Source organism: Leuciscus leuciscus, assembly GCF_965113295.1.
Source record: "Leuciscus leuciscus genome assembly, chromosome: 4".
Taxonomy (NCBI): Eukaryota; Metazoa; Chordata; class Actinopteri; order Cypriniformes; family Leuciscidae; genus Leuciscus; species Leuciscus leuciscus.
Window position 1 is genome coordinate 21258966 of NC_138728.1, and position 13299 is coordinate 21272264.

Sequence of the window (13299 nt, forward strand, 5' to 3'; positions counted from 1 at the left end):
TAGCAGGCCAAACTACATTTGGGATAGAAAGCTAACACTATTATCGTCAAAGATAGAGACAGAGACCGTGTTTACTTTGAACACGTAACAAAATGTAGTGAGACTATTTAGGGCTGCTTTTAGTATACATTCTTTGTGTGATATCTACAGTTTTTAGTGTAGTGACATTACAAAACGCACTGTGTTTAGTTGAAGACGCAAAAAAACACATTAGCACATTAGCATACTCCCCTTCAGACTCTCTGTTCTATAAGATTGGGTGCAACCCAAAAAAACGTCTTTTCTGTCTTTTAAATAAAATGAAAAGCTCGTCTTCACTGGATGCTATGACTATGACTGGATGATGATGATGATGATGATGATGAAGTGTCCATGTTTTCTCAGCTGTCGGCGCGATTCGCTCGAAAGTTTGGGAATGTTGAAGCTCTCTGAACGTCACAGACATCGCAAATTCGCGTCGCGGCTGATGTGAATGGTTTTGATGCGAACTATTCGCACACGAATTATTAGCTTTTTCGTTTCGCTTTTTCGTTACGCATCCGATGTGAAAGGGCCTTAACTCTGGTGACATGAGCCATTAACCAAGTCTAAATTTTAAATCTAAAGTTATATTTGTAATATTTATATTGTGGAGTTTTTTTTCTATTTCTATTTGCAAAACACTTTCTTAACATTGATAACAATAAAATAATTTATAATAATACCTTTTTAAAATAAATAAATAAAATATAAATATAAATAATGGGACAAAAGATTCTCAGTCTCCTGGCCACAGAAATCATATGACCAAGGAACAAACTAAAATAAAACAAAGCACATAAAAAATATATATATAAAAAAAAACACACATAAACAAATACAAAATAAAAGAATGCAGAACATTATTTTAGAGTATTCTGCTGTCCTGGACCATACAACACAGGCTCCTGCAGTTCTTTGTTCTTGGACTTCCGTTTATCATTCTGTACTTTCCTGTTAATCTGTGTGATGGCCACCCATAACAGGATATATCCTAACAACCGGAGACAGTTGACCAGTCCCAGAAACAGGAACCTAATGAGGGTCATATTACATTTTAGCATGCATCATTGGGGCTACATAGAATACTCTTGCCAGATTTGCTCACCTAAAAGTCTCAGTGGCATACATTCTGCAAGCACCTCTTCCACCACATTTCTTGTGACCCCATTTCAGACAGGTAGAGTCAATAAGAGCCCCAAAGTAAATGGGAGCAGGAATACCACCTTTAAAAGAGTGAAATTACATTAAAAACAATGCTGTGCCAGACCTTAATGTGAATAACATCTGTAATTTAATTTAAATTATTGGGACACTTCTTCTAAGTAAACCAAAACATTACACAATTCAAATGTGAACTTACCCAAAACTCTTAAAACTAACAGTAGCATGCCCATTGAGAGAGACTTCAGCTCAGGATCCACAATTCTGCAAGGATATATTATACATTTAATACAAATTTCATCCATATAAATATGATATATATGCCATTGTGGAATAAAACAAAGTTGTGATTAATCACTGCAAGATATGTTGTAAAGTAATTAAACAAAACCTCAATGAGATGATGAAGAAGGGAACAGTGCCCAGACGGTACACAAAGAAGGCGAAAGACTGCAGTGCCAGATAGATGTAGAACATTATAGTACATCTGCTTTCTCGTGAACACTGTCCAAGCACTGCAGAGGAGTTCCCAGCTCTCATTCCCCAGCTCTGGACACATGTACAGTGGTGGAATGTCTGACAAAGACATGCAAATGAAAAAAAAAATAAAGAAAAGACACTCAAACACATGAATTTGAGGTCAACAGTTTAAGATAGTTGTTCACCATATTCTGTCCTGTGCCACGAGTGGAACTGCAGCCTGCGTGACAAGGAGAGATGTAGGTCACTCCATTCTGTCCACACACTGGATCCCATTGGAAGTCAGGACACCCACAGTCGGCATTGCAAGAAGTGAGTACATCACTGCTTATATTCTGAAGTTCTACAGATCTGCCACATAAACAATTGATTATATTATATTTCATATTTATATGACCCTAGATAGGGCAAGCAGTTCGTTAAGGATAGATTCAATTGATGGATAATGTATAGTTTCCATGATGCAATAAGATGTATACAAAGAGTATGACTAGAGATGAAAGTACCCTTGATAGGGCACCGTGACCCCAGCGACATCTGTATTTTCACAGCTAAGAGCAAAGCAAGGTATGGTGAGAAACAATGCAGCAATTGCAGTGAAAAACGACATTCTTGCAGATCCCAGCAGATCCAGTTTAAACCTCTTCATTATCCACCCACTCAGGAACATACCCAGAGCCGCTGGCGGAATAGATGTCACTCCTACAGAAATATATAAGCACACTCAGTTTCAACAGCCAGCAAAAAAAAAAAAAAAACATGGCCCTAATCATGGCAGTTGTCACCTATGAGAAAGTTGGTCTTGGATGCACTTTGTCCAAACTGTTGTTCCAAATACTTTGGTGTATATGTTATTAATATGGCAAAGGCATTGAATGCCACTACATTGGAAACCAGGTACATGAGATAGATCTTGTTGGTGAGCAGACGCTTCAGAGACGGCCCAAAATCTAGAAAACAAGCAAATAGGCATTTTTGAGAACAATCTCTTTTACTTTTTTATAGAATAAAAATTCTAAATTAAAATTAAAATTCTTTAAACCAAAATAACACGTTATAATTTATAATAATAAGCTCCATTAGTTTCCTGCAAACTTATACTTTTCCAAACTTGTATTACGGTGATCTGTTACATAACAGTTGATTTTCTGGAGGATCTCCTGGCCACCTTTTCAATATTTATAATTAAAAGAAACTGAAACTGTCAAGCTCCATAATGACACACACACACACACACACACACTCACGCACGCATGCACTCTGTAAGGTTACCATACCTTTAGCTATCTCTGTAATGCTGGGTGTGTGTTTATGTTGTTTTGAGGGGTTGTCTAGCTCATAGGTTTGGGGGTTTTCAGGTAAAGCTCTTGGCAGGAACCAGAGAGGCAAAGCAGCAAGCAGAGTCAACAGCCCAGAAACCACATAACCCAACCACCAGGCCCCAACCCAGCGAGAGTCCTGAGGGGTGATGGTCACACTCTCTGATAATGAGAAGAAAATATACAAATAAACAATCTATGTGTTAGAAAAATATATATGTGACACCTCCACCGGGCTCACCACCTCATTTCACTATTCGCCCACTCCATATATTATATCACACCTGCTATCAAGAACAGCATTTATACTCCACAGTCACTCAGTGTCTGATCTCTGATAAGAACAAATGGACTTCTCTGTTCTTAGTTAGTAGAGTTACTTACCTCTTGTCCATCTCAGCTTTCCTTCATCGAAAGACTCCTTATCTTCATCTGTTCTCCATCTGTGTGGTTCCTATCTTACCTGTCTTGCAATCCCAACTGTTATCATCCTTACCTGTTCACTATCTATAAACTAAAAAAAGAAAGAAAAAAAGACCCTGCACTTGGGTTCCCCATCAAACTGTGTGTGACGTCTACTTGAAAGAAGAACAGGCCTTTATTATGAACCCAGCAGGATCTTAACTTCTCCCTGAGGACAAGCTGATAACACTCCCTGCTTTATCTTAACCACAGAGAGCAACCAGATCTTTGTCCCTGTCTTCTTTGTTGTTGAGATCAACCATTCTTCTCTCAGGTAACGGGAGTCTCATTTGAAGACTTCAAATGAAGTTTTTTTCTGGCCACAAAAGATCAACCCGAATCCTCCTTCACCGAATCCTCCTACCACTCCACCAGCTCCTCTGTGGTATTTCCATCCATCAACTCCTCAGGGGTCCCTCCTTTCACTGGCTCCCTCTGGGTCACTTCTCCCTCCAGTTTTACCTTGTTACCTCTGTCCATTGATTCTGCCAGGCTCCTATATCCTCCAGCATCACCATGTCCTCATGTGTTGGGCTCCCCTAATTCTGTTTAGTCCTGTTTTTCCCAAGGTACCAACGTGGTCTGTTCTCTTAGTGACAGTAATGGAGGGTGTACTCAGTCTATCTAGAGCCTGAAGTCCAACTCAGTGGTCCAAGCTGCAGTGGTCCGAACCTTCCCCTGAAGCAGTGGTGATCCCTGTGGCACCACCCACACGGCTGGTTACCTATGATGGGTTTCATTGTTCTATCTGGTTCTCCTCGTCTTTGACATGACCAAATCTTCTTAAAGGGGTGGTTCGGGATTTTTGACATCGGACCTCATTTTTAAGTCAGCCTGGTTGTTATTCATCAGTGGAGAATTTTTTTTTTTAAATTATCCAGTCCTTATATTTGGATAGTTAGCCGATGCTAGGCTAGCGCGAGTCAATGGTATATGTTAGCCAGCCATTAAAAACCGTTTTACCCACTCCACAGTGCACCAAACGCAAATAAATTATAACACTAGACTATCGATGTATATGTCCGTTGAGAGAATAATGTTAGAAATCAAACTTACCTTTTCATCACATTGCATTAGTTATAATTTGTTCCCTGTAATCATAAGCCTTGTCTACAGCAGCAGCGGAGTGATATTGATTACCTAGGCAACCGAGTGAGCCGGTACACACATGACGCAAGTGTATTTACCTGCCGCGACTTTGATATTTACATTTACATTTACATTTAGTCATTTAGCAGACGCCTTTATCCAAAGCGACTTACAAATTAGGACTAAATTCAGCGAGTCATCATAAAGAGGCAAAAGCAACAACAACGCAGGAAGTGCTCACAATACGAAGTTCAGGTATTATTCAGAGTAGCATAAGCCTGATAAGTGATGTTTCAAAGGGAAAGGATTTTTTTTTTTTTTTTTTTTTCTATAAGGTTAAGTGCTCACGGAAGAGATTGGTTTTCAGCTGTTTTTTGAATGTTGTCAGGGATTCTGCATTCCGGATGAGGGTGGGGAGAGCGTTCCACCAGCATGGAACTGTGAATGAGAATGTTCTGGAAAGTGATTTTGTGGCTTTCTGTGATGGAACCACGAGACGTCGCTCGTTGACCGATCGTAGGTGTCTGGTAGGGATGTAGACTCGTAGGAGTGAGTGAAAGTAGGAGGGAGCTGAGCCTGTGATAGTTCTGTAAGCAAGCGTCAGTGCCTTGAACTTGATGCGAGCAGCTAGAGGTAGCCAGTGCAGAGAGATGAACAGAGGAGTGACGTGGGCCCTCTTGGGCTCGTTGAAGACAAGACGAGCTGCAGCATTCTGGATCATCTGTAGGGGTTTGGTTGCACATGCTGGGAGTCCAGCCAGAAGGGCATTGCAGTAGTCAAGCCTAGAGATGACCAGGGCCTGGACGATAAGTTGTGTTGCATGCTCAGTTAGGAAAGGCCTGATCTTCCTGATATTGTGTAGTGCAAACCTGCATGATCGAGCTGTCTTTGAAATGTGATCTGTGAAGGTCAGCTGGTCATCAAACGTTACTCCAAGATTTCTGACCGATCTTGATGGGGTGATTAATGATGACTCTAGCTGGATGGTGAAGTCGTGCTGTAGAGATGGATTGGCAGGGAGGACGAGAAGCTCAGTCTTTGCCAGGTTGAGCTGCAGGTGATGTTCCTTCATCCATGTGGAGATGTCCGCCAGACAGCTTGAGACCCGTGCAGCTACTGTGGGATCATCTGGTTGAAAGGAGAGGAAGAGCTGTGTGTCATCAGCATAGCAGTGGTAGGAAAAACCGTGTGCCTGTATGATGTGTCCCAGTGATGTGGTGTAGATGGAGAAGAGGAGGGGACCAAGAACTGAACCCTGGGGAACCCCTGTGGTCAGCTGATGTGCTCTGGATACCTCACCTCTCCATGCGACCTTGAAGGACCTACCTGTGAGATAGGACTCAAACCAGTGGAGTGAAGTTCCTGTGATGCCCAGTGATGAGAGGGTGGACAGAAGGATCTGATGATTCACCGTGTCGAAGGCAGCAGACAGATCCAGGAGAATGAGGACTGAAGATTTGGAAGCAGCTTCTGCGATCCGTAGGGCTTCTGTGACTGACAGTAATGCAGTCTCAGTTGAATGTCCTTTCTTGAAGCCAGATTGGTTGACATCCAGCTGGTTGTTTAGAGACAAGAAGGATGTTAGTTGGTTGAAGACAGCTCTTTCAAGTGTCTTCGCAATGAATGGTAGGAGAGAGATAGGTCTGTAATTCTCTACAAATGATGTGTTTAGCGTTGGTTTTTTGAGCAGTGGAGTAACCCGAGCCTGCTTGAATGCTGTAGGGAAGGTGCCAGTGTGGAGGGATGAGTTGATGATGTGTGTGAGTGATGGTAGAAGTGTGAGAGAGATGGCTTGTAGAAGGTGTGAGGGGATGGGGTCAAGCGGGCAGGTGGTAGGGTGACTGGAGAGGAGAAGTGTAGATACTTCTTCCTCGGTTAGCGAAGAAAAGGAGGACAGAGGGGTATTGGCTGTGGAAGGGGTCGGTCTGGGTCCCTGTGTGTGTGGAGCTGAGAACTGACTGCTGATAGCTGTTGTTTTGTTGGTGAAGAAGGTTGCAAAATCGTCAGCAGTTAAGGAGGAGGCGGGAGGTGGTGGAGGTGGACAGAGGAGAGAGTTGAATGTCTTGAAGAGTAATCGTGTGTTGGAGGAGCTGTTGATCTTGTTGTGGAAGTATGAAGATTTTGCAGCATGAACATCAACAGAAAAGGAGGAGAGGAGAGATTGATACATACTCAGGTCAGATGCGTCTTTTGATTTGTGCCATTTCCTCTCCGCTGCCCTGAGTTCGGTCCGGTGTTCCCGAAGAACCTCAGATAACCAGGGGTTAGAGGGAGTAGCGCGTGCTGGCCTGGAGGAGAGAGGGCAGATAATGTCTAGAGAAGAGATTAGAGTGGAGCATAAGGTGTCCGTTGCGGTATTCACATCCAGAGATGAGAATTGTGAGGGTGGGGGAAGAGAGGATGACACGGCAGAGGAAAGATGGGAGGGGGAAAGTGAGCGCAGGTTTCGTCTGAAAGTGACTGGTGGTGGGGGTGGTGGTGCAGGGGTAGAGAGTTGTAGACTGAAAGTAATGAGGAAATGATCTGAAACGTGGAGAGGTGTCACCAGGATGTTTTCTGTGGTGCAGTTGCGTGTGTAAACCAGGTCCAGTTGGTTGCCTGATTTGTGAGTAGCTGTGGTGATGAGTCGTTTGAGATCGAAAGAGGCTAGGAGAGAGGTGAAGTCTGTTGCATGTGGCTTTTCGAGATGAATGTTGAAGTCACAGAAGACTAGAAGTGGGGTGCCGTCCTCAGGGAAAGTGGACAGCAGCACATCCAGCTCATCTACAAAGTTACCCAGCTGACCTGGGGGGCGATAAATGACTACAATATGGATTTTAATGGGAGTTGTAAGTGTAATAGCATGATATTCAAATGAGTTGTTGTTGCATAGAGAAGAGAGCGTGGAGTATTTGCAATTGTTAGAAACGAGAAGCCCTGTACCCCCACCTCTCCCAGACTGGCGAGGGGAGTGGGAGAAGGAGAAATTGCTAGAGAGAGCAGCAGGGGTTGCTGAGTCTTCTGGACGAATCCAGGTCTCAGTCAGCCCCAAGATACTAAGAGTAGAATGAGATGCAAAGGCTGGAATGAAGTCAGCTTTATTGACTGCTGACTGACAATTCCATAGACCCACGGAAAGAGAGAGAGGAGTATGTGAGGATGTGAGGATGGGACTCAGATTGGCAGTATTGCGCTGTCTATTGCGCGTGATGAAAGGACGGTGCCGAGAGATAACAGGAATGTATTGAAAGCACATGTTGATTAAGGTGAACAATAAGGTAAGTAGAGGGAAGAGAAAGGGAAGAGGAGATACTTAAGTGCCTTTGTGGTGTCCTTGCTCGGTGGAGTCGCGCAGGTAGAGTCGCTGGTCTTTTCCCGAGTCGGTCTTCACACGAGGAGGCTGAACACGAGAGCTGAACGCTTCCGCTGACGCTTCCGCGGCAGCGTGCAAATTACACAGATATACGGATAATGCTTTCACCGCTTGAGTGAGTACAGCTGTTTCGGTCGGGCAATTAAGTGTAAATAACGCGAAAATGTGGCAATTCCAAACTGCTAGGAGCAAAGGCTTAAGTGCAACTGTAACAATAATTTTAATTTTCACTCGCGGCTGTTGTTAATTGTGCCAACGCGTCTCACTAAAATACAGAATTATGTGAAGTTAAAAATACAAAATAACAAGTGGATCGAAGATAGGCTTACCTTGACTAAAATACAACACTGAAATAACGGGGGAACAGAGTATTCTGGCAAAAACACTTGCGCGTTCTTGCTGTGCCTCTAGTATGCTTGTCGCTGGTCCTGCTGGAATGATCTGAAATTCCTCTATTTATATCTATTCTTACAAATGCTGTTTCGGTCGGGCAATTAAGTGTAAATAACGCGAAAATGTGGCAATTCCAAACTGCTAGGAGCAAAGGCTTAAGTGCAAATGTAACAATAATTTTAATTTTCACTCGCGGCTGTTGTTAATTGTGCCAACGCGTCTCACTAAAATACAGAATTATGTGAAGTTAAAAATACAAAATAACAAGAGGATCGAAGATAGGCTTACCTTGACTAAAATACAACACTGAAATAACGGGGGAACAGAGTATTCTGGCAAAAACACTTGCGCGTTCTTGCTGTGCCTCTAGTATGCTTGTCGCTGGTCCACTGTGCCTCTAGTATGCTATCCGCTGGATATCGCTGAGGAATGCTAGCTAACGTTAGCTGGATGTAACGACTGTAGTGCGCTTCTGTTCTGTGTTTACTTTTTGCCGCATTACTAACCGGAGCAAAGTAAAATTCCGCAGCTGCTGAGAAACTAGTTCCTTTGGGATCATTGAGATGAAAGGTAAGTTTGATTTCTAACATTATTCTCTCAACGGACATTTGCATCGATAGTCTAGTGTTATAATTGATTTGCGTTTGGTGCACTGTGGAGTGGGTAAAACGGTTTTTAATGGCTGGCTAACATATACCATTGACTCGCGCTTGCCTAGCATCGGCTAACTATCCAAATATAAGGACTGGATAATTTTGAAAAAAAAATGTCTCCACTGATGAATAACAACCAGGCTGACTTAAAAATGAGGTCCGATGTCAAAAATCCCGAACCACCCCTTTAAAGAGTTAGTATGCCCAAAAATGAAAATTATCTTATAATTTACTAACTCAACCTCAAGCCATCCTAGGTGTTTACGACTATAATCTCTAGCTTCCGGTAACAACAGTCCACGAGTCTAGTTCTGGCTGAAGAGTGAACTCTGACCCGACGCATGACGTAGGATGTAGGAGTATTGTAAGCTTAGGTGAGAATAGACACCTCTCGTGGTTCAAACAAATAGAGCTGGGCAACAAACTCAAGCTCCTAGACTTCCAATTCATGACCTGAGTTTTGTTTTGCTCTATCCTCTGTGCTTCTGCGTTCGTCAATACGTCAAGCGTTGGGTCAGAGTTCACTCTAGCACCTCGTCTCGCACCTCGTCTCACTCTTGCACCTCATCTCGTTTTCAACTGTTCTGCCACGATGGTTCCAGTTCTGCCATGATGGTCTTCTACTCTGACAGTGCTTCTGTGGTAGTCCCCTGTTTTCCAGCTTGAGACCCTACCAACCCTCTCGACCCTCTGACCCCACCCTGGTCCATTACCATATTCATATACAGTACCATGGTATTTGTCATGGTACCTCAAAGTACTTCAAAGAGGCAGTGCTACCACTAAGTAATACTGCACTTCATTTTGGTACTTTCTTGTTAGTGACTTCTAAGTTATAACAATTTTAACTCACCTCTACTTATTGAGCCAATGTCCACGTAAATAATAGCACACAGAGATCCAAGCGAGTAACCGAAAATTGACCCGATGACTCCGAGTGTGTGCAGGCAACCTACAGAAAAAAATAAAATAATTTGGACTAAGGGACAAGGGTACTTCAGTTTGAGATAAAAAAAAAAAAAAAAAAAAAACACAAACAGAATAATTTTCTCACCAATGTAAAAAGCAGTGTTCTGGGTGTGCATAATCATCCATGAAAGACATTCCCAAAGGACCGATGCTGGCTTCCCCGATGCCACGAATAATGTTTCCCAACAGCACAATCACCCATGTGGGCGAGCTTTCCTCTTCCCCTTTTTGGCATCCTATTCAACCCATATAGAGTGCTCTGTTGGGTATTTTACTGCTTTTTACAATTAAAATATCCCACATGCTTTTCCACATACAGTATAACCATGCATTACCGGACACAAGCTGTTGAACAGTATTCTGGGTGTCAGATGAGCATGTGGATCTCACTGTGAAATTATCAGCATCATTAGTGTGGGCGGCAGCTGTATCATACTTGTACCTGTCAGAAACAAACAGACACATAAATAGTGAATGCATTTAAAATACAGATCTTGAAGAATACTTATCGTTATGAGGTGGATCTTTATTAAATATTTTAGTATGGATATACTGATTATGTCATGGCCATCAATTAATTTATTCAATATTACATTAACATAATTGATAGATACAATGACTTGAAAACACATATTTTATAATCAACAAATCTTTTAAAATATCAGATAAGGAACATTTTACTTAATGCTTGGACTAAATACAAATTTAAGTTCCCATGATGTCATTAAATAAAAATGTTATAGGTGTTCTAAAATCATATGAAACTAAACATGAATACAAAGAGTAAAATTCGAGGGACTTATATATATAATATATTATTATTGTATATATAATATTTTTTCTGTTCTTCATCACAGACACCCTCATTTGTCACTGACCCAAGAACGTTACTCACCGGTCCATAATGAAGTGAGGTAAAGCCATTATCAGTGTCCCTATACCTATCAGCAGGACCCCTGCTCCAATGATCTTGGGCCTATGAAATTTAGCGCCAAAGTAGCTTACCACAGTGATGACCAACAGATTACCTGCAAGCAAATGTGACTTTATTTAACAAGTTCTTTTATTGTTTCATAGCATACCATCAATCAACTGTCCCATTTTCAAAGTATGAACGGAAATTCAGTCACATTACAGCCTCAGTGGTGTGACTCACTGCTATAAGTACTCATCTAATGGGTGAACCTCTGCCCTCATTTCTCAGTGCAGCTCGACACATCTCAACTCACCCATTTCAAAACTGCCATCGATGATAGCAACAGTAGAACTTGGGATCTCAAACCGCCTCTCAATCTGAGTGATGGTGCTTTTGGTGTAAGTCCCCGTCAGGGATTTGGAGAAATAACAGAAGGCAAGTACACCAATAAAGATCTTTCCAGGCACAAGGGTAGAAAAGAGATTAAGTCAGAAGATTTAACCTTTTTTTTTTTTTGTCGTCAGAAGTATAACAGCTATTATACACCACCGCTATTATACAAAACAAATAATCAGCTAATAGTGGTTCTTCAGTTGTTGCTTGTTAAACATGCATATGGTCAAAGACAATGTCTCTTGCCTTTAGACTTGGGGAGCAGCATTTGGCCTGAGATGTTTTCTTATTACTGTCTGAATACTCCATTGGTCTGGACTCAAAGAACTCCTCTGGGCTGCCCTTCACTGTCATGGTGAACAATGGGTTAGTGAAGAGGTAAACAAAGTCGAAGTTGTGTTCGTATATGGAAAAATTTAAAATGGAAAAAAAACTTAATAAAATACAAAATAACATTATTGAAACAAATAAAATAAAATTCTAATAATAAAATGTTGACAGGCTAAACTATTTTACCTTTCTTAAAAAATAGACAAAAAAATACAGTTGAGAACCATTGCTTAACGTCATACGTTCGATCCTGATGTTACAGTTTCTTTTAAATATAAAAATGTGTAGGCTATCCATCCACTTCTATCATGTCAGAGAGGATCCAAGGCAAAATGCATTTTAATCAATTGCAAACATTAAAATATTATTCATTTACACTTTTGAAACACTCACATGTCTAGATGTGTCTTAGAGAGGAAGCAGTTGAATATGCAGTTGAAGTATGCTCAAAGCGGGATCTCTGAAAGTGTCTTTTATATTCACCTACAAGTCATTAGACAGTTTTATTAACCTTTAACTTGCACTGAGTGTTCCTTTAACCCAATTGTAGATCAATCAAAAACGATCACATTTACATGCTGTTACAGTTATGTTCAGTTTGTTTTAGTTTTCATGGGCATCTAGTTTGTTTTCATCAGTCACATGTTCTTTGTCTTTGTTTCCCGCCACTCATCTGTTTCCATGGACACTAACCACTCATCTCAGACTTTAGTTCGTCACCACTGTGTATTTGAATTCTTCCTGGTTCACTCTTAAGTTGTCGGTTATTATTTGTGTTAGTGCACACTGCTATGCCTGCTGCCTTCTAGTTTAATAAACCTTGTTGATATTTTATAATCTTGTCGTCCGTCTCCATCTTCTCCAGACCCCTTGTGACACATACAGAAGGTTTTTTAACAAGTTTACATGTTGATGCCTTTTTGAAAGAGCAAAAATTCAACACTTTTCACCGAACTGAAATTGACTAAATGTCTATATTTGTATTGCAAAAATAGATTTTTGAGATGCATCGAAATGTACTTCTAAAACACTTTACATTCTTTATACTGAGTAATAACAATGTAATAAATGCATCTTGAATACATTTATGCTGAGTTACTGTTAGGATGCAAAATGCATTCTTAAGGAAAAAATAAATAAAAAATAAATGTGCTCAAATGGAATGTTTAAATAGGCTACCAATTTATATACTACCAGATAGAATGTGAACCAAGTTAGAGGCTGTTTAGACGACACCGTTTAAAACTAAAAATAGAAAACTTTGTATACGTTTTGGCCGTTCATTTACACAACATTGGCATTTTGGGGGTCTGAAAATGCAAACTTTTGAAAACAGTGACGTCATGCGCATGCGTAATACATGTTCTGTCTATAGTCAAGTCAAGTCAAGTCAAGTTTATTTGTATAGCGCTTTTCACAATACAGATTGTATCAAAGTAGCTTCACAGTATTAAATTAAAATAATACAACAAAGTTTGTTTCAAGAGGAATTTATTGATTGATAAAATTAAATTAAATATCCCCAAAATATCCCCAGGAGGAGCATATTGTTTCTTTACAAAGGGACATCGCCAAACTAGTGATGTAGTACTCGAGTCCGGTCTCGAGACCGATTTCTGCTTTCTCGGACTTGTCTCGGACTTGTTCCTTCAAAGACTCGGTCTTGACTCGATCTCGACCCTTCAAAGACTCGGTCTTGACTCGGTCTCGACCCTTCAAAGACTCGGTCTTGACTCGGTCTCGACCCTTCAAAGACTCGGT

At 41.1% G+C, this 13299-nt stretch overlaps 1 pseudogene across 1 annotated transcript; it reads right to left on the reverse strand.

Annotated features, from left to right (window-relative positions):
• Positions 1–634: 634 nt before the first annotated feature.
• LOC309497178 (solute carrier organic anion transporter family member 1C1-like) lies at positions 635–11990 on the reverse strand (annotated as a pseudogene). Its single transcript, XR_014211783.1, has 15 exons — positions 11932–11990; positions 11455–11555; positions 11129–11270; positions 10795–10927; positions 10235–10341; positions 9985–10135; positions 9784–9882; positions 2940–3143; positions 2448–2612; positions 2169–2364; positions 1848–2013; positions 1574–1758; positions 1382–1446; positions 1127–1244; positions 635–1053 (listed from the first exon to the last, which is right to left on the reverse strand). The product of XR_014211783.1 is annotated as a solute carrier organic anion transporter family member 1C1-like (transcript).
• Between the last annotated feature and the right edge of the window lie 1309 nt (positions 11991–13299).